The sequence below is a fragment of the Myiozetetes cayanensis genome, unplaced genomic scaffold (assembly GCF_022539395.1).
Source record: "Myiozetetes cayanensis isolate MyiCay16 unplaced genomic scaffold, myiCay2020 scf15, whole genome shotgun sequence".
Lineage (NCBI taxonomy): Eukaryota > Metazoa > Chordata > Aves > Passeriformes > Tyrannidae > Myiozetetes > Myiozetetes cayanensis.
The window spans coordinates 4227476-4253960 of NW_026087159.1; the positions used below are offsets into that span (position 1 = coordinate 4227476).

Here is a 26485-nt window from a genome sequence, read left to right on the forward strand (position 1 = left end):
TGCAGCCGGAATGCCAGTGCATTTTTTGTGTGGACTCTTCCTTTTCAACAAAGGACTGAGAAAATTGCCACACTAATTCTCGGAGCTTCCCAGCAGCTCTGAGGCATAACCCGAGGAGCAATTTCCAACTTAAAACTACAAAGGCAAACAACAGAATAAAAGCACGGTTCGTTTCAGAAAGCCTCTTAGGCAGCTGTGGCTCCATTCTCATGGAATTTTGAGTGGAGGTTTGGGTATGTGTTGAAGACCAAGCTGGCCTTAGTTTCCTCATAGGCTTTTCAGGAGCACTTAGGGCTGTGTTAGTCTTTTAGGCAGCCTGGAGTAGCCTGCTGAGCAGCAGCCGTGGCAGCAGTGACCTCCCTGGGAGAGGCTCAGCCCTTGTCCCTGCGAGGTGTGAGGGCTGTGGCAGCAGAGTGGTGGGACTGGCAGTGCACACCGCAGGCGACCCCATGTCCCCCAGCCCTGAGCCTGGACGACTGAGATACGGCATGGCTGCACCCCGAGGTCCTGGCAAATCCCAGCCTTTGTACCCTGGTAAGTGGAAACAAAACTCAGAGCTGGCATATTAACTCTTATCTGGTGCTCACCATCTGGATCGACCAAAATGCCTTGTTGTGTTAGAAAAATAACGCTAATTTTGCATCTGCGAGGGGGCAAACTGAGTTGTAGGATAGGAGTGGTCCTTCTCCTTGGGAGCACCATGTATTCCTGGGGATCCTGCACCCACTGAGGACGGGTTTCACTGGAAAAGTGCACAGACACCCTCTCTCCGTTTGCATGTGCACAGACACCCCCTCATGTTTGCATGTATTTGCTATATAGCTGTCCCACACATTTTCCTTGCTAGCCTGTCATAACCATTACTAAAATATGCTTATCTCATATATGCAAATAGTAGGATATTTATAAGATTCTTTGAAATTTCCATAATTGTGCTGTAAAAAAAATCTCTTTGCTTATCTCACAAAGTGTTGTAACCACAGTGTTACTTTTATTGAAATCCAAAAAATCACTCAGCAAAATAAGAATAGTTAGAAAACTGTCAGTTTTTTATATTTTTGAAATAGAAGGGAAAGAAAGCGAGCAAACCAGGCTTTATTATTTTAAATTAGAAAGTTTAATGCTCACCAAAAAGGATATAAACTGTAAATGTATTTTAGCAGTTCCTAGAGAAAAAGAGAGGTTTTAATAATAACACTGTGTGCTCCTATATCATTTTCATTAGAAAAATCTCGGAGCACTTTCAGCTTATTAAAGAATGGAATGCCTCAGAAGGCTCTTGGGAGGTACCATAGAAAAGTAAAGTAACAAGTATAAATCCACATTATGCTCCATACTGTGGTTACGTGGAACTTCCAAGCCATCTTGGGGAGGTACAGCTCCCTGTTATGTCTCAGGATTGCCAGGCTGCCCTGCCTGGCACAGCCTCACCTGGCTGGGACAAGAGCTGGCTGTGTCAGAGAGGGGCTCCACTGCACCAATCTGCTCATTTTGTGGATGAGTTAACAAAGGCATGGAAGGCTTTTCCCAGATCTTGTGTCCTGCCCCGTGGGGACACATGAGGAGCTCTGCAGGGATTCCTTTGTCTCCTTTGGGGAATCCTGGATGCTCTCTGGCCTCACATGAGTAGGTTGCTCACCAGGTTTATCACACAGGAACATGCCCAGGCAGGCTCCTACAAATCATCTTGGGAATGATCTAGAGAGGACAGAAAAATAAGATATTAACCTAAATTTAGCACTGGAACAACAAAAGGAGGAAGAGAGGCTGTAAAGGTAGAGGATATTCCCTGGGCTGATGAAGAAAATAATATTAAAAACTCCCTGGTGTTTAATTTCAGAAAATACAATAGACTGAGCGAGTGCCCAGAAGAGGAACAGCATGTTAACATATCTTAGATAAACAGGAGCCAAGTTGTTAGCCTGACAGAAAAACGAGAGAGCCCATTAATGCAATGGGGAAAAATAATAAATTAAAAACCAGATGGTTCAAAGATGTGATTGCATCTTCAGCTTCAGCAGGAGGAAAGAAGGGGAATACATATGTATTGCAGGCAGGCCAGGAACACAAAAGCTGGAAAAACATACACGGACAGGAGAGGCAGGCTCATCATAATGAAATTAATTAAAAGAGCAGGACCTCAAGTTATTTTAGGTCCCAGTGGTAGAAACACCAGAATTCCAAGCTCCATTCTTCATTTATACAAAAAGTTTCCTATTTCATCCATGCTCAAAAAAAGGACCTCTTCCTTTCTGTGCTAGATAGTGAGTCAAGGCAGATGGGAATTATTCTGAGCTTGGAGAACACAAAGCAGCACAAATTAATGGCTTACTGGCAGAAAGGCAGTTTAAAGCACTTTGCCAAAGCACATTTTATTCCTACATTTATCCTACATACATATTTTTTTCTTTAATTCTGTTCAGATAAGAAGTGCATGACTAAGCAGAGATACATATCTGTTTTGTGTATAGGCTAGATGGGGCATTAAAACAAACAAACAAACAAAAAGCAGAGGAAAGAAAGGGGGGAAAAAAATCCATAATGGCTGGTGCAATGACTTAACAACTTGCTTCATGTCACTCAGCACACAGAAAATAGAACAACCCCGTCTTGCCAGCTTGAACTCATCCCATAATTTCTGTGTGGGTTTATATGCATCTGCCTGCATTCTGTCACATATATACACATATGTATATGCACACCCATATCTTACTGTTTCACATGAAGAAACTTGTTTGGGGGGATGGAGGGAGATCCTCATGGCCGTAGGGACCTTGGCCAGGATCCTGGTTCTGCCATATAATGGGAAGTTTTGCTTTTGGCTTCAAAAGTGACAGGGTTTCACTCCAGTTTCCTTTACATCAGTAAGGTTTTAAATCTGCAGCAAGACTTTCTCTACCCAGCATTATGCTTCAGCCATTTCTGTGAGAAATCTGGAAATGGTTTAAATATGCAAATTAATCACGCATAAACAATTTAGGTTATGATGCTGATATTATTTCAATCATAATTTGGCAGGATGATGGAGGCAGAAACTCAAACTGTACTTGTTTTGAAGAGTGTTGATTCTTTCATGACTATTAACTCTCAAGACCTCAGTTTTATATCCCTTGGGAACACATTCCCTCTGTGCTTAGGACATTAGAAGAGGAGATCAGGAGGTGTAGGTTCAGTTCTTGTTACAAGACTTTCAGGTGCTTTCTTAACTTCCTGTCACCCTTTTTCCCCTTGTGTAAAATTAGGATAATGATATTTCTTCATATGAAAGCAGTTTAATGCATTGATGTCTAAAATGCTCAGGTGGAAGGGGTTATACATTTCAGAGATTACTGTTTATTACCATGATTGTTATCACTGATATTTCTGGGAGTTTCACTCATGTATGTAATAGGGGCACAATATTATGAACATTTTGCCTGATTTTGAACTTAAAACCAATTTTGTTCTGAATTAATTCCTTTGAATAGAATTATTCCAGAACTACATCAACTAGGGACCAGCTGCTGACCCCAAGTGTTTAAGAACTACAGATAATCATGGATGAAAAGAGACAAAAATACATTTTATCTAAGAAGTATCTACTGTTGTGATAGAGACTGAAATTAAAGTATAATCCAGAGAGAGAGAGAGAGAGAGGGAGAAAGAATATTCTTTAATTAAAATCAGCTACCTCAAAAGATGGATTTTCTCAGGAGTGAAATTTGCACTGTGCTGAAGGCTTTCCACTTAAACCCTTGATGATGCAAGGAAAAAGAACTCTCAAGGAGTAATATTGGCATTAGCAGATAGTCACATGCCACTGCACAATAAGGCAAAATTTGCAAAGAAAAAAAATGTGTGGAAAATAGAACAGCAAGATGGACAAAACAGGAAACTCTCTGAAACACAGACCCATGAGTAGCCAACAGCAAATGAATAGTTTGGCAAAGAAAGGGACAAAGATAGAGACTTGAAGACAGAGAAAGAAAAATTAAACCAGAAGCATCAAAGATCAATGAAAACAATCAGCGTTTTCTGCCAGGAGATATGTTAAAAAAGACTGAAAACAAGGCTTTGGATAACCTGTTCAAAATGATCCATCGTCCCACCCACCATCTCCACAGCAATTAATGGTCCCTGCCAAGGACACATTATGGTTCAAGGCATGGAGATTGTATGGACCCCTCATGAAAGTGGCAGGTAAGCAGCACAACATCCATTTTGGGTAGTTCTGGGACATGCACAGACAGTGCCTTCCTCACCTTGGGAGAGATGCTGCTGCTGGCAGCACGCACCGGAGGGGAGCACTTCTGACGGGCGCTCCAAAGTGAATCCTGTTCAGTTCCCATTTTAGTTACCATCACAGATGGCTTCCTGCAATACAAAGAAGGCTCTTGGCAAGGCAGTGTGCTGGATAACATTAGAATTGGATGTGATGGAAGTATTACCTCACAGAAACACCCATTCACCAGCATTCATTTCATTGTGTGCAGCACAGTAGATTCGAGCAGCTACTTCACACTGGCTTCCTCGCACATGAAAATCTCTCTTGCATGAATCTTGTCTAACAACCAGGTGGACTCTGCAAGAAGTGGTTCTGCTGCACTGAGGAAAATTTATCTCTCTTTTTTTTCCCTTTCTCAAAAAATATTTCAAGGCTAAAGTGGAGGAGCTGCTGCAGTGGTATCAAAGACTCTCTGACCACATCACTGGAGACATGGGCAGTGGTGTGGGCAGCAGCAGAGACCCTCCCTGTGCTCAGGACACCTTATTGCTAGGGAGAGGACACACACAGCTTCAGTGCCTATAAATACCTTGTAGCTTTGGTCTGCGCGATGCAAATGTTTTTGTGGAAAGAGCCTAAAACCAAATTGTTAGTCTAATATTGGCCATGATATTGCAGCCAGGCAGAATGGGATATGTAGCAGGGGACTTTTTAATGCATCAAATTAAAAAACCTGTGCAAATCTTGGCTGAGTCCAGGTTCCCAAAGAGCTACTGTGGATTCAGGACAAATTTCAGTTCAAGCAGAAGGGTTGGCTAGTCATTAAAATACATCATACAAGTAATCTGGCTCATAGCCCCAGACCTTTAAAGGTATTTTAATACCCATAGTACTCCAGGTGCTAAAACAGCTTGACCAAATTTGGCATTAGCTACCAGCATCTCTTGAAAGGAAAATAGAATCCATGGCAGTAAAAGAGCGAGGCCTTCCTGGTGATGTGACTTACACTGGGAATTAGTGGATCATGCTGAGTTGAGTTGCACGTTCTCAAAGTTATGGTTTCTCATAGCAGCTCTCATCACTCCTCGTCTGCACAGCTCTGCCAGTCTTGCTCGCACAGATGCCGTGGTCCTGTGGAGCCCCTCTGAGCACGCAGGGCTGCGTGTTCTGTGGGAGAAGTACTGAGAGTCCAGCGATGCTGGTACATGCTGGCGAGCAGTATTCACATATTAACAGATTTCCACTCAAACTGGCAAATAGGAATGTCTACGTTAGAAATGCTGTGTGAAAGCCAAGGCAACAAAAGTCAAAATGTGCATATGAGAATATGTGGTACACACAGTATATGTCACAATGTTTACCATCACTTCAAAACATGCACCCGCCCACAGTTCTTCACTAGCAGCATCCTGGAACTTCTCCAATTGGGATTTGCTATATGAAGCAAAAGTCAATTAAAATCAGCCATTATTGTACAGATCATGAGATCCATAGTACAAGATCCCATACTCATCCCAGATGCTCATTAATAGCAGTGTGCTGTAAACAAGTCCAGGACAATTGCTTGGGGTTTGTATACTTTTCTGATTGCTGTGTTTGCTCAGTTAACATATAACATTTCAAAATGGTTTGGATTAAAATTTTTAGCAAATAGCAAATTCCCCAGAAACACAGTTCTGTTGCATTCTGGAACTATTGCAAATGTAGGTCAGAGTCAGTAAGCAGGTTTTTAGCTAACGAAAACAGAGGTGGGGGGAGAAAGATTTGGGGAAAAGGAAATCATGTCTACCCAGCTTGCTAGAGGAAGACCTGTGAGCACCAGCTCACCCACATTCTTTGAGCAAAGAGCCTATTGCTGTGTGAAGTGTGATGACTCATCTCTGCATCACACAGATCCTACATTTTTAGCTTGGGAAGTCACCACCTGCTAAAGGCATAGTGTGCTTGGTTGGGTTCCCTCAGTGTCCTGAGGAGCTCTTCCATATAGTTAAGAAAACATGATTTTCCAGGGAGGTAAACTGTGCAGTCTCATGTTCAGAAGCTCAATAATTGTACAAATTGAAAAGCCAGTTCCTGCCATACTTTTATTTGTGAAGAAACAGCATTTACTGGACTCAATCAGAGAAACCAATGCACGAATGGCCTTGAGCTGAGATGATTCTGCTGGGTGGGTGGAGACTTCCAGTCCTTTGAGGAGAGCTGAGCACTAACATCCTTCTGTCTGCTCCCAGGTAAGACCTACCCAGAATTACAGGTGAACCTGACCTCAGAAACAGAACACTGTCAGGTTTTTTTAGTTGAATAAAACATTAACTTTATATGAAACAAACATCTTTGGTTTTGAAAAAGATTCCCCCACCCCTACACACACACAAATGCACATACTAATTTTTCAGGGCTGATTTATAAACCAAAAAATCTGTAATTAGCATAATTTTATTTGTAATTGGCAGGGATAAGTTATTTGCTTTGGTGTCAATATCAGTAGCAATGGAAGTCCACTTGCTCTTTTGTTTTCCATTCTTTCACTACATCTTCCCATTTAGTTTCAAGGTAAGATCAGTATCTGGAAACAAGATGTAATTTATGCTTTTATCATTTCACAAACTTCAGCAAATCTACTCTTGATAATGTATTATAATTACACTGGTGATCAGAACTGGATTTGAAAATGTAGGAAGCCTGGCGTCAACTGCCACTGTGTGTCTGACCAGATCAGAAAATGAAAACAACAGTTACTGGCATTTATTGTCAGAGGAGCTTCAACTCAGATTTGCAGACAGACAGACTGAAAATATTAAATGGCTATTCATTTCATATGTATACCTAATTTCTATGGATTTTGAGACTGGTGTCCTAATATCTGTCAAGCTTGTTCCCATTTGCTTCTTCCAACAGTTCCCCTTTAAGATAAGCTTTCCTACTCTAAAGCCAAATGCAGTGCTCCCCACTGTGATGGATTCCTTCTTTTTCCTTCCTAATTGGAGCCATTTCATCAGATCGAATTTTGACAGAGATAGTAATTGTCATCCAATTTTAAGGCAATGACAAGATCAATATGAATTCTCAGATGACAAGTATTATTACTGGGTGAGCACAAAGAAACAAAGAAAATGAAAAATCCATGTTCTAGGGATCAAAACAGTTTGAGGCACATGCTTGCCTTGATCCACGTGTATGTGAATCCTGTTGACAACAATAGACGCTGTGCATGTGGATGGATGGGATAGAACAGATGGCCTTTGCCAGTCAAATAGTGCAGCAAAACGAGCACCCAGTGCTTTAGTACACTGCAGTTTCGGTAATGTGGGAGTCAATTAACTTGCCACCAAACAGGCTTACAGGGAAAATTACCCAGAGCCCCATCTCGGAGAATTCTGCTCCTCCTTAACATTTTCTGCTCCTTCTGTTTCCCGAATGTCAGGAGTAAACACCCAAGAAATCCCGATTCTTTAAGGTAAATATATTCAAAGTATATTTATGTAGGCAGAAGTGACTTGATTATTTTTATAACATTGTTTAAATGAGATGATCTGATTAGTTAATGGCCCGAAGAGTTCAGACAGAGTTCAAACAAGGATCTAAAATGTGTTGCAGCATCTTTAGACATTTTCCACACCATAGTGGTTTGGGGAGAGATTCTGCCATGTATGCATAACTTGCCAGATACTGTCATTTTATTTTAGGAGGTTCACCCTGCAACAAGACATTTCTTCAAGGCATTTGACCCTCAGAGTTCAGCTCTTGTTCCATATTTGCTACTCAATGTGCATTCAAGTTACCACTGCAGGGCCACTATGCACACACTTATCTTGCTATTAAAACCAGACCTCCTGCTTTCCCACCCCCAAAGTGTTAAATCCAAGGAAATGGATCCTGTTTGGTTTTTTCTTTCTCATTATTTATATTCAAAATACAGTTTAACTGAGGAAAGGCAAAATAATACATGGTTGTTGCACTAATTGGCAGCTGCAGTGGTAACAACCATGACAAGTTTTAGCTCTGTCCACTTCAACCCAGCCAAGTCATTAAAGGTTTTGAAGCAGAGAATTGGGTTATGAAACCCAATATACAGTGGTAGCTAAGCTGGTATCCCTGGATTGCTAAACACATTCTTAACCACCCAAATGCAGGTTCAGTAGGATTATGATCTGTGGAGGAAGGTCTCAGCCAAGCCACTGAAAAGATGTTTGTTAGCCTCCAAAATATAAATAAAATATTTACAAAGAGAATAATTGACTTTTGATGTTTACTTCAGGCTATGGTTAAGCAGGCAGTGTCTGTACTAAGCAATGCAGTGACCACCTGCCACAAATGCTGTGATATTTGACAGATCCCTTTCTGCCAAGAACTATAATTCCTATTTAAATCTAAATAGAGGAGCCATGAATGCAGATTTCTCATCACAAAGACACTGATGTTAATCCCCAGTACAGAAAAATAAGAAAAGCCAGAACGTTTTATTGGATTTTATATGGAAGATAATTAAACAGTATTTCTTCTTTACTTGGTATACAGCATCCCATCAACATTCCTGCTGAAATTTGTTTATAAAGAAAGCTAGAAAGTTTTATTACATTTTTATGTAAAAGAAAATTAGCATTTTGTATATTTGAACTTACATTAGAATAACAAAAAGTGGGTAAACAAAAATGACCAAAGAATGATGAAAACAGAAAAAAAATGTGAGGAAAGCATAACACTCTTCTCATACACACAATTTCATATTCCAAGCATGCAAACCAAATAAATGTTTATGTGCATATGTATATATTGTATATATTCATGTACCAAGCAGTTCTGAAAACCTAAGCTCCCAAAACTTAGGAAATGCTACAATTAGATGTGCTTGCACACACTTAATGTGGCCTTTTTGATTGTGTACCCATGAACGTATGCTATTTTTTTTCACACACACACACACCCCGTAGAAAATGGTGCAGTGTAGGCAGAAAATTGGCCGTGAGAATGATGTAATCTCCAAGAGAGCTGCTTTGCAGGAGCCTGTTTCTTTTCTGCCCACAACCCAGTTTGGTATTTTGGATGTACCCAAGGAAGTTATCTTAGCATGTTTCCCAGCAGGTGGGTGCTGCCAATCTGAGGCTGTAAGAGAATGTGTCTGAGGGTGCATTTAAAGCGTGCTTATTAATAGAGGGGAGGCAGGGGGCGGGGGGAGCTGTATCCAAGGTTGCATCCTCGGCATTTAAAAATGTTTCACTTCAGCCTGTGCTGCCATTTACTGCATTATGTGATGCATGTGGATTTTCCAAACAAAAGATGTTTATGAGGAGAGTATATTTTAAGATCCTTTTCATGACTGCACAGACCCCTCTCCAAGCAGATGGCCTGACAGTTGCAAGGAAACTATTCATAAGCCAGAAGTAGCATTTAAAATTCTTTTAAAAAGACAGTTTGTTCTCCATATACATTTTAAGCAGGTACTAATTCTGCTCGCAGCAGCACCTTCCCTGCTTCCCAGCTCGTTCCTGGTCTGACAGCACCAACTGCAGCCGCACGGGATGTGGGAGCGCAGCCGGCAGCAGCCCCAGCAGTGCGGCACTGGGCTGCCATGTCACTTTAGCACCCAGATCCACTCCCTCTGTGGCTACTCTCAGCACTGCTTGGTGCAGAGGGGACCATTAAAATCTAGACTCCACTCACAGCTGACTTGGAGTAATATTGGAGGTACGACAGTTTCCCTTTTATACCCAAAATAGGCTGTATCTGCAGCAAAAGTGTTTACTTGGCATGTACAAGTGTGTAGAAACATGCAGGATTAGTGAAGAATTTTCCAAGGACATGAATACATCTAATTCCATTTTCATTCACAGCCTTGACTGTTACCTAGATGTAGTTGAAGTTCTTGGAGGAAAATAACCAGCTGAGAACAAAGTAACTGAACCCAAGCCACTTCACCATTACTAAGTTTATGTATTCTGGGACAAATCTGTTGGAAATGACTTCATACAGCTGCATTTGCTGACCCTTTTAATTGCCTGCTACAGAACCTCCTGCTTGAAGGAAACAAGCACTCCCATATCATGCACTTGATAAATAAATAATGCCATCCCTCTGGAGACAAAAATTCCATCTCTAACCAATCTAAGCACAAGGACAGGGACTAACTGTCCTTCCAGTTTGGGGAGATGGTTTGTTTTTGCTTTTCCTTCACCTCAGGAACTGAGGCTTATTATTCGTAGCATCAAACACATTTAGAAATATTTCTGAAAAATTTGCCTAATATCCTGCAGCAATGAGTTGCAGGGTTGATTATACACTGCACAAATGTTTTCATCATTTTTCCTTCACCTTTCCGTGCATATTTGTGCTTCAGAGAAAACAAAATAAATAGCCCCTTCTCTCTGCTTCTGTTATATCATCTTTTACTCTTGTGTTTTGTAAACTAAACAATGCTAGTCTTTTTAATCACTTTTTAGATGGAAACCTCTTTCCTCATGTGTTTAATCATTTTTGCTGCACTTCTTCTAACACGCATGTGAGCACATATATACCCTGGAGCAATCAGAAACTCCACTAAGAACAGGTTTTGAGGCTTAGCAGAGGTTTGCTCTTTGCTCCCTAAACAATCCCTGTTCATCTCATTCTTAATTCACTTTTAGAAACAAGGTCCCCCAGCACAGGTGCTGAGAAGTGTGTGCAGATGTGCAGGTTTCAAAGTGAGGAACAGGACAGAGAGGGCAGGAAAGCTTCATCTTGCATTCAGCACAGTGGTCACCAGGCCAGCCCTGACTTGATGGAGAAATGAAGCCAGAGACTGGACCAGGGTAAGAATTTGTTTCTGCTGTAGGAGGATGAGCCTTCCAAAGCCCACACCTTTCAGGTAGATAATTTGTAGATGATGCTGTTTCATCTTCCAGAGTCTCACCTCCACTCCAGGCTGCCTTTGTCCTTGACTTGTGCTGCTCAGCACTGAAACTGCTCTTTGAACAGTGATGGTAAGAATAGATCTGGTGCTACAGCTCTGCTCAGCCCAAAAGGGAACACAAAGGAGAAATGAGAAGCTGGTGAAAAGTCTCAAGGAGAAACACGCTCTCTAGGTGGGACCAGTGTCCTCATGAAGATGCAGTCAAGTTAGATTTATATTTGTGATGGTGATAGATGGTTACTAAATAAACTTCACAATATTCAAATCAGTGTTTGGGGAAGAGGAGGAGAGGGTTAGTCTTTTCTCTCATGTAGTTATAACATCTCTCTCTAATTCTCTTTTCTCTTTTTTTTTTTTTTTTTTTTAAAAGTTAAGGCACTTCCCTTTCACTCTTAAAATCAAAGTGAATGTATCTTGTCCTTGGAAAGTTCTTTGTTAATCCTGTTTGTATTTTTTAAATGCTATGCAAACATTTTCATTGTGGATTAATGTGCTGTTTCAAGGCAGTTGAGATTTTAAGATTGCCATTAATTCAGAGAAAGAGACTTCTCTTACTGTTCCAGTCCTTTTGGAAACTAATTTCATTCAATGCCCTTTTGAAGGCTTTGCACTGGAGTGCTAAATGAATGCTATCAAAGGCTATATTAAAGAGGATTGTATATAGTTGACCAGGGTTCATACCAGGGACTAGTTTTAGATACTGTCTTACATTGAAAATATGATTCTTCAATTATACCTCCTATTGCAGAAATGAAATTACCTTGAATGCTTGGTCTAGTAGGCTTATTTCTTAGAACACAATAGTAAATGGTCAAATTCTTCCTCACAGTAAAACATATCTGATTAAAAAATGAAAGACAGAGACAGGAATGGGAAAAGCAAAGTCAGTCATAAGAGCCCCGGGATCAGTGAAAGGACAACTTAGACAAAGACTCTGCATTTGAGTTGCTCCAATGATTCCAGGATTGTCTGAATGCTTCAAGTAGAAGTGTCTAAAGTGCCTAATGTTCTGCCAGCTGATTCAGGATGCTGCAACGGGGGATCAGAGGGCCAAACCAAATATGCAGAAGCTTTTAAACATATGCACAGGTAGTAATCAAAGTGATTTGCAAATAAGTCTTCTTAGAAAACTTAAAATCTTTGAGATCACAATCATAAAAAATAATTGATATAATTAGGGGAATGAAGCTACATTTGGTGTGACTGCAGCAATTCACATTTATTACATTTCTGAGTGTTTTCTTGTCTGCTTTCCCAACTCTTAATGTACATCTGATTTATTTGGAAAGTAATAGTGATTGCAGTCCTTCCCTGGTATTTTTTTTCTGTCTCATGATCTGGACCGATGTTTTAGGTGTGACTTCACCGTGCAGAGGGTCCAACCCTGCGAGGACACACCAGGCCTTGGCCAACCTGCTCTGGCAGGCAGTGCTGGCAGGCTGGTCTTGGCGTTGATTGGATTGAGTGCCTGCTGCTGCTGAATATACACACAACCTACTGCGGTGTTTCTAAACACTCTGCTTTTCTAATTCCAGGATTACAGTACTTAAAGACAGGTAAGGATGATGAACAAGTGGAAAGGATCTTATGTCCTTACATCCACAGGGAGTTTTGTGCCTCTGTCCTGCTGGCATTAGTCATGTAAGCCTCTCATTCATCTGCCTTGGGAAGACTGATTTGCTCAGCCTTTGGTGTTTTCATTGGGTTTTGATGTGCTAGCTGAGTGAACTCAATGATTGCTTATGTGTATGGGAATTAATTATGAATTTTGACTATATAAAGCAATCTTGTGGACTCATGCTTCATTAGTAATCTGATCCGTTAGCCACTGCAATGCTGACTGACTTAATTTGCACTGCAGATACCACAGCTAGAAGGCAGCAGACATTTGTGTAGAAGATGGGATGTGGAGTTTCACCAACTCTGTGCATTAAATTCTTAGCCTCCACCTCTTACCTGGGTAGCATATGATGAGACACCAGAGCACAAGACTAAGCATTGAAAACTTGTCCTATGACAAAGATTCTGTTGATTTTTTTTCCTGGAGAAAACAACTTAGTCAGGCTGCAGTGCTCTGGCTTGCTGGGCATAGATGTGCACCTTGAGACTCTCTTTCATGCTCTCACTTTCATCAGAGACAAAGTAAAATGTCCCAAGAGCTATAGCTGAAAATCATAACACAAGAGTAAAGTGGTTGTTTTCTTCTTTTAACCACTCTCTTCCTTTTCTTATTTAAAGTATTTAAAATTATTCTTAAGAATATGCAAAGCAATTTGAGACCCCCAGCCACCACCTGCAGGAATCTTATTGTTTGCTAGAAAAGAATCACTTTTGTTTTCCAAAAAAGACCTGGAGAGGACAAAGAAACATTTCTATATTGTATGCATTAGCAAGAAAGATTAGACAGGCTATAATCTTGGTCAGTCTGACTTCTACAATTATGGAAAATTACAAAGATTGATGTTAGTTGCAATTTATCTTATTGCACAAACTGGTACAGAATGAATCTTCTCCTCTGAAATACATATTTCACTGAAACTAGACTATGTGTGAAGTGATTTCTTTTTCTTTCTTTTCCCTATCAGATTGATAATAGACTGTGTAGGAAAGTGCTGAAAACACAAAAAAGAAAAAGTTGGAGTGATTCGAATTGTCATGGCAATATCCTAGATTTTTCAAGAAGTTTGGTTCTGTTTAGCTAGTCACTTTAATTTTCCTTCACTAACTTGTCTCCATTCTCTGCCACAATGATAATTCTTTATATGACTGTCAGCCCTTTGCATTGTGACAGCTTAAATTAATGTTTTGATATTTCTCTCTTTGTAAGAATACAACAAAGAAGACAACTGCCAAGGATAGGACAGAAACTGTATGAATGTAAAACAGACATTGTGCACCAATAAAGCCAGAAGGAATAATTTTCATTTTATTGCCTTGTTAATAAGCCTTTGCAACAACTAATCCTGGGGACTTTGGGTTCTATGGGCTAGTGTGGCCCTTATGCTTCACCTGGATTGTGGTAAACTTCTTACAAGGGACCTTGGACACTTCTGGGAATACTTCAGCCCATTTAGGTCGGGGAGGTTTAATACCTCAGGCAGTTTGATTCAGCCTCTAGTACTACACTAACCATAGATGTAAGCTTTGGTGGATTAGCTTGTTTTACAGTCATAATCACAATAGCACTTGTTCACAGCAGAAACTCTTTTGAAAACTAATGTATGTTCATCTCATTTTTACATACCACCTCTCCAAGTGTTAAGAGGATCATTAATAAGAATTCTGAAAGGAAGATGCAGGAGGAGTTTGAAGGATTTGATCTGACACTTTTACAAAAGAAATGATGAAAAGGAATTGTCTTAAGATTTTTGTGGAGGTTTACACCAATCCTTATCTAAGGTTCAAGGCCTTTAGCAACATTGTTCCTGTTCTTAATGCATGCTTCGAAAATCCCAACCCATCTGGCATTGCCGTAAATGAAGCTTGACTTCAATGAGGATGGTGTTTTTCAGTGTTCTTTAAAAAATCCTTTTAAAAAGATCTGAGATATTCAGATGCAGTTTAATGTTTCAGTATAGCTGAGGATTTCATTATTACCTCCTCTCATTTTTATCCTTTTCCGTCTGTTTTTCCTCTCACACATTCCTCCAGGACCTGGCCTCACCTGAGAGATGAGGAATTTAAATGAAAGTAGAACCAAAAAAAAAAAAAAAATCAATTAATCCATTCTTTGTGGCAGAAGCCACCAGATGATGCTGTTACTCTTATAGCTTCTTAGCATGTGAGCAAGATTTCAGTTTTTGAAGGAATGTTGCATTGTTATTAGCTTAGTTTTACAGTAATCCTCTGAGAGAAGCTACCAGCAGAGTGTGTTTTTTGCCTTATTCTCTATAGGATGCAGTTCCTGGGACAAATTACTTTCCTTGGAGTTAAATTTCAGTACCATGCTGCAAAGTAATGTGTTCTGGAAGTAGCAGGAACTTCTGTGGTGACTGCAGATACCACTGTCATAGGGTAAAAATATTAATAATTTTTAAAAAGCATTAAAAAATAGGTTTCACTTAGGAGAAAGTCCACATTGCTTTCTGTTTCATCAACAGGTCAGTACCAAACCCCCAAATTCTGTCACTACAGAGAAAGAAGTGATAGTTGTCACAAAAGGAAGACACTGAAGAAGTAAAGGACACTCTCACCACTGTGGTTGTGCCAGGACATATAAAAAAACCATAAGGAGAGCAGTTTGGATCTCAAACCATCCTTTGCCCTATACCTCTCCCTCTCTAACAAAGTGCTGGTCCCAGGGAGCTTCAAAGAACAGATGAAAAGTGTGAGACATACTATTTGTCTCAATGGACCACAAGTGCTGAAAGCTAGGGATGAAAAATTTAACATCAAATTTGTCAAATATTTCACTGCTGATGGGATCATTTTAGCAGAAATGACCAATGGCAGTGCTTATCCATCAAATTGAAGGTTTAATATAAAAAATAAATAACATGGGAGATAGGGCTTCTAGTGCATGATTCATTTATGCATTTTAATTAAAACTCTTGATTGTTTAAATGCAAATGAAGCAAATTCAGAAATGCCAGTACATTGCATCAGCATACTTAAAATCAGCAACAGAGATTGGGTTCAGTCAGGTATAATGATGATAGTGAAGCATATGAGAAAGTTTTACAGTCTCTGCAGAAGGTATTGCCACCAGCTGCTCCTTACTCTGCTTCTACCAGCAGAAACAACCCCCACAGCAGTCATCTGAGAAAAAAATGAGAGCTCATGCCTCAGCCAAGCTGTTACTGGACAGTGATCTCAAACTAGGAAGTTGTACTGAAGGGTACATGTCATCATTCAGACACTGCCAGATCTGAACAAGGCAAGATCGAACTAGGCTAGAGAGTGCCCTCCATATGCCTGAGATTATCTTTGGCCTGGGATTTCTAGGCTTGACTGACATTTAATGTGAAATAAGTCCTGTTTATTTGTATAGGTCTTACAAGAAAGAATAAGCAAGCGCCTTACAGAGCTGATGCATCCAGGCTTTGCTAAGCCAATTAAGCAATCGAATCAAGGTCACAGTTGAGATGGACTAAACAAATCAGTGAGATTGAATGGCCAAAATTAATATACTAGGAAATTAAAGCTATGAAGTTGATACCAAATTTGTTTCCTTGGTCTTGGGCTGGGGATATTTATGGGGGAAGCTGTTTTTTCTTCAGTCTGAAGGATGTTTGTGTCCATCCGGTCCAGGGTTTGTGTGGGTTCTTTCTAAGAGAGACCTTCTAAAACAAAGGGTGATCCCAACTGGTTCCGCTTAAGGAGGAGGTACAGCTACCACAGTGCTGTCAGCAGCTCTGCTTCATTATTTTCTTCCTTAAATCTCCCTATTGTAACAAGTTATTAGCTTGCTGCTCTGATTTTCCCTTTCTAACGCAGAAAATCTTTCCATAGAAGTGACACAGATGACAGCCAAATCAAGCAGTAACAGCTTTGGGGAAAAAATAACAAATCCAGAAGAAATTTCCTAATTATATGCAAGATTTACAGAGTTTGGTGTTTACTTTTAGGGACCTGTATGTAGTGCTGTTTCTCCATTATAGAGTGCAAATATGCAAGTGTGTCTTTGAGATAAGGCAGTATCGTCCTCATATAATGAAAAGGAAATGAAAAGAGTGAGTTCAAAATGCTTTATATTTTGGGATCTTCACTTGTGGTGTTGACAGCAGCTGCAACAAAGATTCAGATTGAAGACAACTTACATTCATATTGAACATTTCTGTGGCATTAACATAGTCAGTAACAAGTCTTTTACCTCTTTTCCTGTGGATTGTTCAGTTACAAGAGGGAAAAGCTTAATGTCCAGAAGCTGTCCTGGGAATGAATGTGCTTCTTTCCATCAAGGTCCTCGCTCCTTTCAGAGTCCTGCTCGTGGTGATTAGGACCAGACCTTGCGATGGAGGATGTTGCCTGTGGAAGCCTTGAGCCATGGGGCCACCAGGATGAGGGTTCATTGTCATGAAGTATCTTCTAGTTTAATTGCAGGCTTCTTGTCAAAAACAAAAGAGAAAGGGAGGACAGGCTTTGAAAACTTATGTTTGCTTACCTGCAATTGTTGCAGGTAAATTCATATCCTGTCACGAAGAAAAACACTCCTTTTTTTTCCCCCATCAGGCTAAATTTTGCTGATAATTAGAGTTTTCTAGATTCAATTCAAACTGATTGCAAGGAAACTTCGTTCTAAAGGAGTGTATTTTCCTTTGAATATAGGCGGGACAACCCTGAGTCCAGGGAACTGTGCTGCAAGGTCTGATCTGCCACTGAACCTTGGGCTGGAGAGGAGTCCTGAATGGGGGCATCTCTTCTCCTCACCATATCCGTCATCAGCACGATGTGATTAACCCTTTGCCAGGGCTCACCACCTGTCTCACCCAGAATAGACACATCAGGTGGCATCCCTGCCCACAGCTGGGGCTGGAACCAGATCATCTTTAAGGTCCCTTACAAGACAAACCATTCTATGACTTAAGAGCTGGGAGTTTTTTTACAGGAGTTGGGAGACCAAGAGAAAAGGAGTTTTCTTGCCAGTTGGCCTGAACATCCCCAGGGATGTGTAAAGCCCTGAGTCTGTTTGCTGCCTGTCTGTGTTGCAGCTCAGGGCAGAACATGCCAAAGGCTGCTGAGGTGACTTGTGCGAGCAAGTCCTACCCAGCAGGAGGGGTGGGCTGCAGAGCCAGGCCTTCTGTCTGGGCAAAACCCAACAACACTGCTGAATTAAAGACATAATTGAGGTTTGGCAAAATTGCAACACAGCTGCCCAAGGTCATCTCCAGTGAAAGTAGCTGAGGAGGTTTACACAGAAGATGTTAATTGGATTTTCGTCTTCTCTTTAGAAAGGTTTAGAGCTATCGGATCTCACCCCACTACAAGCTGCATGAATATGTCCAGTGATATTGTGAGCTGATTATTGTTCATTCTTAACGGATTTCCATCTCCGTAACAACGGTATTAGCATTAATATTGTGCCCAGGGCTCTGAATATGGATACTAATGGAACTCAATCAGCTCTTAAAGAACAAAGGATCTCTTTTACATGTCACCCTGTGACTGTCAGAGGATTGGATTAGCAACCTGTCAATCCTCCAGTTCGTAGCACTTTTTTGATGCACTCTTGAATGCTTGGTTAGTACGTGGAATTACATTATCTGAAAAATTAATACAAAACATTAAGTGAAAGCTATGTGCTATTCCCTCCTGACCTGATTATTCTAGATTATTTAACTAAGTAGCCAGCATACCCCCTAATTTAACTGCTGAATTTCTACCACACAAAACGTTATCCTTTCTCATAAAAGAAGCCCATGAAAGAACAAGCTCAATTTCCAATTACGCTTCTTCCATGAAATCTCTTCTATCCCCTTCAGGATAGGTTTGGGTAAAAATATAATTGCAGTGGATAAGGAAGCTTAAGAAAAGATGTAAATGAAAAATGTTATGTGTTGGCATCTGATTGATCCATTTGAAAGGAAGAGAAGGAGAATTTGACGAGATGGTAAGGAGCTCATAGTTTGTTTCGAAGGAACCCGGCATTTTTAACCTGTACAGGGTGCTGAGCTATAATTAAGAACGGCAAGTCAGTGAAAAATCTATTTAAACTCCTGACAGCTTCTCTGCATTAGCATTTTTGACATCTATATTCACTCTGGCAAATCACTAATGTGATTTTTTTTTCAAAATTATATTTTTATTAGCTTTCTGCATATAATAATAAAGTAAAAACGATGTTGCAGCCTGGACAGGTCTTTAACTCAGAAGCTCAGCACTTACAATGTGCTTAATTAGCTACCTGATTATTGTTTTATTCTGAGAGAAATTTTGTAAATGTGTTTTCATCTATAAAGCATCTTTAAAGTGAAAGCAACTGCTTGATTCTGTTAGTTGGTGAAAACCATAGCAAACCCTGGATTACAAAGCACTGTGATTAATTGAAGTCAAGATACTCATCTCTGGGGTTTGTTTTGATTATTATTATATTGTTGTTGTTATTATTATTATCCTTGAGATGATTGAATAACAAAACAAATGTTTGGTTGAACTTTGATTTATATAGGTCTTTCCCATTAACAATTATTCTGCAAGGGAAGAACATGGCTCAAGCCTGGTAGCTTGGGTGTAGGTATAATATTTTCAAACATATCAACAATTTTCCTCAAAGTGTGAAGAACTTGTGATAACATTTAAGTCAGATGCACTGTGAATGTGTTGGTTTTAATTTGATAGCAAAGAAATACCATCATTAATTAGAACGCTTTCAGATTAGTGTTTGTCTTGCATAATTCAGCATTTGCCAAAGTTCAGGAAAGATATGCACTAAATAGAAATTATTACTTTGATAATGTTGCTACATTTCCTCTCCTTATTTTTAATATGGCTTTTTAATTTGGGTAATGAGTATATATCACTAATCATTTTGAAAGCCTATTACCAACACCAACCAATTCGTCAACTTGAGTTAATAATTTACTTTATTATAGAAATTGGAACTGGACACAGCTGTGGAGTACTGAAGAAAAAAAAAAAAAAACCTCCTTAGCAGATAACCTATTTTCTTATGTGCATAAAATGCCCCCTTTTCTGTCGGGACTTGTTTTCCCACTGCTGGAACTCCATTGGCAGCCATTAAGCTCCTACTCAAGACACATTCTACTGCAGGGCATTTGGAAATTAAATGCTCAAGGAATTAGAAGAAGATGGTCTTCTCCCATACTTAATTTTCCCATGTATTATTAGTAGCTGCCTCTGCACTGCTAATGCCCTTCTCCCACTGTGTAGGCATGAGCTGGCAAGGTCATTTATTTTTTAACGTGTTTACTGGAAAAATGCAGTTGCATCTGAATGATTGTTTGGGGAAAAATAAAAATCTTTGGATGAGTCATAAGTGAAGAAAAAAAGGTCATTTGAGAAGATTTCAATAAGGGAAGAAATTGATAAAGAATATGGAAATGCATTCTAATTAGAATGAAAAGTTTGAAGACTGCACCCTGTAGTGAAATTAGTGTCTGCAGCAGACAATGCTCCTCATTAACAAATCGGGACCTCACTTTTATTACACTTAAACCAAGATTCTTCACTGTGTCCTGCTACTTAAAAACATGCATCAGTGACCACAACACTCACACCAGTGGTTATTCTTAACCCTCTGCATTCATGAGCAGATAGAAACTCTAAAAGAAGCCCCAGTCAAATGAGGGAATGCTACAGAGATGGAGTGTATTATGCTAAAATTGAATCTTCCTTTCAATGGTGGGAGAATAATAAAGACCCTGCCTACTGAATCATGCTAAACTGCAGCATTTATTTATTTTTAGTACAGTTTTATCTGGTGACAATGCAGTCATTATAGTCTTTTGTTGTTAAGGTATGTGTATATTTCTATTTGAAAACCATAGGATAAGAAAGGCATGAACAGTAAAGCTTTAAAATTGACCCCATCCAAACAATGTCAACTCCAGTTCCCCCAAGTTCTGATATTTTGTCATTACTGTGGGTCATTCTAGGGGGAAGAAGAGGAAGCAAAACAAGAAGTGAGCAAATGCTCAGGGAAATTTAAATTAGAAGCCTTGCCTTTAATAAGATCTGGCTTTGACATTAATGCCTGTCTGCAGCTGAGGTATTGTTTGCCTTTGCAGGAGTCGTGGGGCCATTCTTCCCCTCAGCTTCTGCACCCTGTGCTCCCCTCCCATCATGCCCAAACCCTGGAGATGAGTCAGCCTCAGCAAGGCCAACACCATGCCCCTGGAAATGGAGATCTGCTCACAGAAAATGCCGACAGCCCAGGTGAGCCTGGAACTAAATATAGACCAAACCCGAAGTGTTCCAAGTCAGTGAAATGCCTTTTCAGATTTCCCAGTGGAATATTCCACCCAAAATCAACGATTTGCACACAGAGTTTTAACAGATTTCCATTTCCTGATGGAAACCAATTTCCCTGAAATATGGTAAGTGGCATTTTGTTGCTGTGTACAGCCCACAAGCTTAGAAAGCAGGAGGTGCAGCTCCAGCAGCTGAACCAGCCCCACCTGTGCCAGTGGCTGCCCATGCCCTCAGCTCACCTGCCTGTCCCTGCACCAGGGCTGGATGGACACCCCTCTGTGCCAGGAGCCAGGAGCTGCTCTGCCAGGAACCTCTCCTGAGCACTCCCCAGCAGCTCTTCTTGCTGCTCCAGCCTGTAGCAGCAGTGCAGGGTACCCAGGGTACCCATGTACCCTTAGGGAGACCACAGAGTCCCTCCCACTACCTTAGGGGGCTACAGGACAGCTGGAGATGAACTTTTTACAAGGACCTCGAGTGACAGGATGAGGGGTAATGACTCCCCTTGGGAGGTCATACAAGGGATAATGCTCTTTAAACTGAAAGAGAGGAGATTTAGATTAGATATTAGGCAGATATTCTTCCCTGTGAAGGTGATGAGGCTCTGGCACTGGTTTCCCAGAGAAACTGTGGATGCCCCACACCTGGAAGTGTTCAATGACAGGTTGGAGAAGGCTTTGAGCAACCTAGCTTGGTGGAAGGTGTCCTTGCCCATGGCAGGGGGGTTGGAACTAGGTGATCTCCCTTCCAACCCAAACCATTCTAGGATTCTATGATTGAGCAAGGCTCTGGTGCTGGCAGGAGGATGATTTCCCCAAAGCACCAGTGCCTCAGCCCACCTGCAGCTTGCAGTGAGCACAACATGCCTCTAACAGAGATAAAACCTGACTAGCATAGCAAGAGAAGACTCCTTTTATTTACTTCTTTAGTCTTGTGAAAGAAAAGGACAGTGAGGGTGTAGATAAAGGTAATAAACACCTCCAAGCTGTGGCAAGGTTTGAAGTGATTCTGCTGTTTATGGTTTCCTTTGGCTACAAGTAATTCTATGTCTGTTAAATAGCCAGCAGCGCCTTCATACAGATAGGACTGAATCCCAGTGCAGAGCTGAAGCCACGGGCAGGAGGATGACAAAGAGGAGGCACACTGGGTACAAGGCAGGCATCCATCTAAAATTCACTTGACTCGGCTGCTGTTTTATGGGCCTTGTTCTCCTCGCTCACACACTTGTATTCCACTGGTGTCGGTACAGCAACTTCAGTGAAGTCCTCCTGTGTAAGAGCACTTCAGACCCTCCAGACTCAGAACAGTGAGGCTTTTCATGCCGTGCAGAGCCTGACTTTACGCACACACACCCACCCTTGCACCCCCTCAGCCTCACAGCTCTCAGGTTTATTCTCTGCTTTCCAATGTTCTTGCAGCGCTGCTAAGCCATTTCAGTGAATGTATTTTTTTAAAAAAACCATATTTTTGTTACCTGCTTTCTCAAAGTTGCTGCAGGAGCTCAGCTCGCTGAAGTGACCCTTTGGGATCCCTACCACCACAGAAGCAGCATGAGCTGGCAGAAGTAGGGCTGGGCAGGGCTTGGGGGTGTGCCTGCACCGTGGGGATGGAGCTGGGGTGGGGATGCTGCAGAGCAGCAGCTAATTACAGTCAAAAATCACAAGTTTAGACAACTCTAATGTTTGCAGCTGGAAAAACTTAAAAGCTATTTGCCTCTAATCTCCCTCTGACAATCAATGAATTGAACAGTAAATGTTATTAGACTAATTTACTGTTCATCAAGAGTGAGAAATGAATAGAATAATTTACTATTCATACATCCAACTGTGTGACATGTGTACAGATCAGTTTGAAAGAAAAAGCAACATTAAGGTTCCATTTCTCCTCCCATACCTTTCTTTATTCCTATTTGTCTCCATTCTCATCCCTAAAGCTGCTCTGGCTTTGCCCCAGTGGCAGAATGACCACATCTGTTTGGGTACACATCTGCTTTGGTATGTAGAGTAATGTGCTACTTACCTAACAACCTTGGTGTTTTCTACTGAGGGAAGCAGCCAAAAACCACTGTAAGGGAAGCCCCTGCTAATTCACACTATTTTCTGTGAGAGGCATTTACCTCCAGTTTTTAGGTTGCTCCCATGAGGATGCTACAGTTGTGCAGCATCTTGAGCACCTCATCTTTTGCTGCAGCTATCCCAGTTATTTGGGAGTTTGGAGCATGCAAGGAATAAATTAGATTACTTGCCCTTTCTATGCCAAAACTGGGATAGTGTTAGGCATTTAGAAATTATGGAAAACACACATTTCTTATGGAACCTGGCAATATTCATGTGGGAAAAAAACCCAACCTAACAGGCCTACAGCCTCTCCATTTAAATAGTCTCTGAATATTTTAGATATTAAAGACAGACTATGAGAACATACACTTTCTGGATGCCACAGACCTGAACATAAAAAAAGCACATTGAAAAGTACAGTCTGAAATGACTGGAGTTGAGGTTCTCAGTGGGGCTGATGTTACCTCCTGGCATGGAGGCCCTTCCAACCCTCAGTGGTGGTTTCTGGACTCAAAACTCTGGGCTTCCTGGTGATGGTAGGAGCAGCCCTGGTGACCTTGCCTCTAAACCCAGCACAAGACTGTTGCCCTCCCTATTGATTCTCCTTGGCTAAATTCATTTTTTCCTGCAAGTTGCACCAAACAGAAGAAGTTTTTTAGTTCAGAGGAAATAGCTGGTAAGTGCACACAGACAATTTCTCACTTCAGCTGTATAGTTTTTCCAGCACCTCAAGAGATCCCACAGTCCTTGTTTTGATAAACAAAATACCACCTACCATCTGCCATCTCCCATTGCCTCTGTCAGGAAGTGCAGATTGGAGAATACTTCCAAGTGGAAGATTCTCAGCTGTCTCTGCACTTCAACATTACCCTTTTGTGTAATTTTAAAGGTCTGTCCGCAAGCTCTGAAGTGCGGGTGTTGAAAAGAAAATCTGACAAAGCCAAAGGTTCAACCTTGAATGTTTAGAATTGCTTTTCCTTTTCAAACTATTTACAAAATCAGCAACACAGCAGAAAGTATAGTTTTGTCTTTTTTTCCTGTTTCTGAGCATACTTTTTCCCAGGACCTGACAGTTGGGCTCATTTTTGTCCTCACACATTCCTCTTACACCGGTAAGAGAGATCCCAGCAGCTAAATGCCACTTCAAGTCTCCCAAAAAACTCCTTCCTCAGAATGTCTCCTTTCATGCACATGAAATGCAAGAAGAGCTCAGCAAAGTTTCCCAGCATGAAAGGTTCCCTCCCAAGGTGTCACCCATGACAATGAGCCAGTGATGCTCCAATGGAATGTTCCATTTACTGTGACAAGTGAAAGGGATTCAGTACTTTCTCTGGAAAGAGAAAGTATGCCACAGAAATTTCAGGGTCACCTGGGGCCATGTGTCTTGCAGGACTATTCACCCTGCTGACCCCCATGCAGATGAGTTGGAAACTGTGAGCCAGGTGAGATAATTTGTGGAGCAGATTTAGCTGGTGGCAGCACAGTCATTATGGGAGGGCCATTACTGTTACAGCACTAGCACGAAGCTGTGCCAAAGGCTGGCTGTGCTCATGTAAATGGTTCATGGAGTAACACAGGGATTATTATTGGCTTTTGCTGGGTGTGGGGAAGACACCTGAGAAAAGATGCTCCTGCCCGTGTGGGAGCACAGTCCTTGCCGGCAGAGACACGGGGCCAGGCACAGCTCCTGCCCTGGAAGGCAGAAGTGTTGGACTGTGCGGGGCAGAGCTGATGGCTGGCTGAGCTGCAGCCAGCTCCAGTGTCTGTGCTCGGCAATGTTTAAAAAATAGAATCAACACATCAAATGATCTGTCATGCAACTTTTCCATGTCAAGGAAAATAGCCCAAGGCTCTTCTTCCCACATTTGCTGCTACAACAGCCAGACAACCTGGCCTCTAAATTTATTCTGGAGTTTAATCAAGCAAAATCCCTGTGATCTCTGAGGTTGGGCTTCACGATTTTGGAAAGAGATTACATGGTTTACTAGAGGGAAGGTGCTTGCCCGCTGTTTTTGAGGTATGTGGTCAGCACGAGTCATGCACATTGTGCACAGCCTTGCTGAAAAGGTGTTGCTCTTTTTTGTCCAGTCCTATTTGTGCAATAAACATCCAGCGTGGCTTCAGAGCTATTTCTCATGCTATGTTTCCTTCTGTATACACAAAAACAGATGCTATCCAGCACCCAGATGACTTTGAGTGCTGCTTTCATCCTGTGCTAGTTTTCTCTGTAGTAATTTTTCTCCATGCTCCTTGTGCTGTGGTTTATTTTACCTTTCCCCAGAACTGTGTTGCCCCAAGAACAAAGCTGGTCCTCCACAGCCCAAGCACAGTGAGACTACACAGGAGGCAAGGTCACTATTACTCTTGATTTTTTGTTCCCCATTTTAGGGCACAAATACAATTTAAAGTGACCAGAGTGAGATTTCCCCTTCATGCACTCGTTGTACTTCCCTTTCAGCCTCAAGTAGCTATTTCACAGGTTTCTTTATACTTGTGAGATGCCAGTTTTGTATTGCGTGTTTTGCCTTTTAGGAAGGAACACCAACCTAAACATGTGTTCATCTGACACAGACTCCAGCCACTGACAGCTCCAGGTGGAGCAGGACCATCACAGTGTTCATGAAAGTCTCCATTTCAGGCTCTGAGGACTCCAAGGAATTCAGAGCTCTAAAATGAACAGAGTTTGCAGGAGACAAAGGATATAAAACTATATCTGAGCCAGGATTTAAAAGCAAACAAAACCTAAAGTCTTTTTGGCCAACACACAATTTTTCTGGCAGGCAGTATGGTTTTCTTGTATATGTAATAAACCTCAGTAATCACTATTGCTTTGAGCTGCCACAAGCCCCTCTGTCCCGTGGTGCAACCCTGGTCGCTCTCACTGATGTGTGCTATTTCTGAACTAAAGCATAAGGTTTATCATCCCTGCTGTTCTACCCTGCAAGCAGGAGTTAAAAAAAAAGGTTGACTACTGTGTTCAGCCAGCATCAAATTACTGTAAAACAAGTGAGAAACTGCAGCAATATATGGGGAGTCTCAGCATCTTCAGTTCTCTTTCAGGTTTTTGTTATAAATGGGTTGCAAACTGTTGCATTCCTAACAGAAACATGAGCCATCAACTCGCACATCCTTTCCAAATTAGTAAACAGTATGGATTTGCAAATGAAACCATTTTGTACCTGGACATGCCGTGACACCCCTGGCATGCTTTGTCTGAGCTATCTAATGAACAGTTTAGTGTTATAAACCAGCTTCCAGGCTGTCTTTGGATTTGTTTGATAAAAAAGATGATAGAAGATGTGCACAGCTACATGTCACACACAGTTCTGGGCTCAGCATATGAGAGGAATTGGGCACTTCTTCATCACTCTTTTTAGTCTCCCAAAGCTGAGTGGGAGTTACTCAAAACCCAACTGCCCTAACACCAACCTGCACACACCATCGGGCAGTGCTGCCTTTGTCTGCACTGGC

The 26485-nt window shown here is 41.2% G+C and overlaps 1 long non-coding RNA gene across 2 annotated transcripts in view; it reads right to left on the bottom strand.

Moving 5' to 3' along the window:
- Positions 1–1102: 1102 nt before the first annotated feature.
- LOC126637438 (uncharacterized) overlaps positions 1103–26485 on the bottom strand; it is a 52083-nt gene continuing 26700 nt past the window's right edge. For both annotated transcript variants that reach the window (XR_007628328.1, XR_007628327.1), the window contains exons 3-6: positions 16903–17136; positions 5211–5453; positions 4242–4353; positions 1103–1698 (exon numbers count right to left, since the gene is read on the bottom strand). This is a non-coding gene — a long non-coding RNA (uncharacterized LOC126637438). The remainder of the gene's footprint in view (positions 1699–4241; positions 4354–5210; positions 5454–16902; positions 17137–26485) is intronic.